The sequence below is a fragment of the Trachymyrmex septentrionalis genome, unplaced genomic scaffold (assembly GCF_001594115.1).
Source record: "Trachymyrmex septentrionalis isolate Tsep2-gDNA-1 unplaced genomic scaffold, Tsep1.0 scaffold5, whole genome shotgun sequence".
NCBI classification, from domain to species: domain Eukaryota; kingdom Metazoa; phylum Arthropoda; class Insecta; order Hymenoptera; family Formicidae; genus Trachymyrmex; species Trachymyrmex septentrionalis.
The window spans coordinates 1,579,777-1,582,706 of record NW_017305672.1 but is presented as its reverse complement, the minus strand read 5'-3'; the positions used below and the strand labels follow the sequence as shown (position 1 = coordinate 1,582,706).

The window sequence follows — 2,930 nt, the reverse complement described above, 5'->3', positions numbered from 1 at the left end:
TACTTTTTATATTATTTACAATGCCTGTAATAATAAAAATAATATTTTTATATAATCACCGACAAGATACTATTAAAGACCGACATTCTTAGTTCGCGTCCTTGTGAATATTGAAGTGATTAAGAGTTAAAAACTGATAATATTGTATTTATTTTATGATGATTTATTAGTTTAATAGACATATTTATGCATTTAGAACTCGATAATACTCGATTTTTCTTTAAATTTGTGATTTCAGTGTTATCATCAAAGCCGATTTGATTATTAACAGAGATGATAACTGCAGAGAAAAAAATTGTAATTTTTTTACAATATATAGGATATTACAGCTTTACAAATTACATATTTATACATATTTATAAATACATGTTTATTTATGGAACATTTATGTAATAAAAAATCATAAATTTAATAATGTATAAGTCAAATATTTATGGTAATAATAGCAAATTTATATCAATTGTCGATAATGTCAGCGTTCTTCTATTATCTCCGGGCCCTTGGGACCCTTTTTACACCGCCAAAAATTTGCCCAGGGTTGACGGTCTTTAATAGTATCTTATCGGTGATATAATAATGTATATAACAACTTGGTAAACATTAGAACTTCTTTTCTTTCTCTTAGCAGTAAAATGTTTTTAACATAACCGTAAAACTATCTTATGATTGGCTGAATCTTGATTCCGTTTCTGCGTTTATCGCTTAATGGGACATAAGAGAAAGAAAATAAACGGAATCATAAGCTGCTGATTAATATCTACATTCATATTTATTGTAATCATTGAATCATTAATATTCTGCTACTGTGTCCATATTAATGAAGAAGACAAAAACAGTATGTAACCGATCGCATTATATGGACAATGACTGTAATATACTTCGACAGCATATAATATTGATGTTATGTGCAACTTTCGTTCATTCCGCAAATTGTAACAGTGAAATTATAGCGAAAATAGCGGAACGATTGTGATTCGTCGTGTTGATTCTGCGAGTTCCGTTCCATTGTCAGTTTCTACTCTATGGGACCCTGAACATAACTCTAAAGGTAATTAATTATCTCCAGATAAATACGCCACGATCATTTACGAACGTTTTTCCGATTCCGCATTATGAGACTGTGTCATAATAGTATTGCCATAGTATAAATACATACAGTATGGACACTGAGCGTCGGCATCTTTGACGTAGTGGGTCTCGGGTCACATGACTCGCCGTCATGTTGTGGGATGGAAAGACGTTTATAAATTTGAGTTTTTATAAAGTGACAGAATGATTTAAAAAAAAAAGACAATTTGGTCGTGTCATGAAATTGTTTATAGCGAGTATAGTTTTAAATCAGAATTATATAATAATATAATATTAACGAACTCATTATATAAAAATAATATTCACATTAATAATAATAATATTAAACAATAATAAGTTAATAAAAAATAATAATTGATTAAATATTATATAAGAATTTTAATTGAATAATTATGTATGAAAAAATAATATTATATATTGCATGAAAATTGTAATTAAATGTAAAGTTGTAATTTAATAATATACGTACACACATACATACACACACGTGCGCGCACGCACGTACATGCATACTTTATTACGAGAACTTTATTGTATAAATATAACAGTCTACACAATACAACGTCTCCAAAAGAATTTGATTTAATTTTTTAATTAAACTTAATTTTATTAATCCCTTGCCATACTTTTCTTTTACAAATTAAAAAAAAATTAAGCTTTGTACGAACGACGTACTATGGCTCTCACTCGCGATACTTATGTTTGGCCCGATTTCTTTACCACGAGTCTCATACAATATTATATAGGCGAAAGGATTAATTATATTTTATAGGAAGGAAATTTAGCTAACCTAATCTAGCTTGAAATTTCAACTTTCTGAAAGGAAACCATATTCTTGGTTGGAAATCGACGCATGCGCATTAAAAATTGGAGACCACTTAAAAAGTTCAGTGTCCATACTGTATGTACTTATACTGTAGTTTTGACTCCTGCACATTGGATGCGGAAATGCTTGCAGTAACCAATAAACATATTAGGAGCTGTAAACATAATGGGTACATCCAGAAGCACGACCGCTCACTGAGCGCTCAATGAGCTCTTGCATCTGATTGGCATATTCCATTAGATCTAAAAATATAGACCAAACAGATATAAGAGCTCGCTGAGCGCTCAGTGAGCGGTCGTGCTTCTGGATGCACCTCTGGATTAGTTACCGCATCACATTTTGCCGTGCGGCAAGCGTTTCCGCGTTTGTGTGCAGAAGCCATATCTCGTCGGTGATTATGATTTTTATCGACAGTATCAGAAAATGGATGTAGTTACATAGTTCCCAAACCGGAAATGGATGTACTGGCAGTAGTGTACGGGCGATTTCGACGGTAACAGAAAAAAGTCCGGCATGGCCTCTCTTAGGTTTCTCTCTGACAATGTTGTATACTGTATTTAGTTGACTGTAGTTTTGTGTGTCGATTTCTGTAATACGTGCGAATACGCGGCGTAGTTTTCTACTACTGTTTCTATTATAAGTATCTATTGTTTATTTATGCAATGATTGATGTGCAGAATGAAGATTATGAAGCTTCAAAGCTATAGTTAAACTAGATCTTGTTATTTTCGTTAAAACTAATCGAGGCAGAACGAAACGGAAATTTAAAAAAGTGAAAAAAGTGACAGCTGCTGCATCGAATCTTCAGAGCCAAGGAAAAAGGAAGATAGTAATTTATGAACAAGAGAGGAATCTTTCTCGTGATTTGAAAATTTCGACGAAATTGTAAGATATAACATTGATGAATAAGCGATTCCGAGTTCGAATTCTATCTATTTATTTTCTATATTTTTCTACTGTCACTTTTTGCTTATTTTGATATATATTTCTTTTGTGTGTATATATATATATATAT

The 2,930-nt window shown here is 31.5% G+C and overlaps 1 protein-coding gene across 4 annotated transcripts in view; it reads left to right on the top strand.

The window, feature by feature from the left end:
• Positions 1 to 2,365: 2,365 nt before the first annotated feature.
• LOC108751575 (tyrosine-protein kinase PR2) overlaps positions 2,366 to 2,930 on the top strand; it is a 350,659-nt gene continuing 350,094 nt past the window's right edge. For 2 of the 4 annotated variants that reach the window (XM_018491813.1, XM_018491814.1), the window contains exon 1: positions 2,462 to 2,800. The gene's annotated coding sequence lies outside the window, so the exon portion shown is untranslated. The other 2 variants (XM_018491812.1, XM_018491815.1) reach the window with 2 other exon arrangements.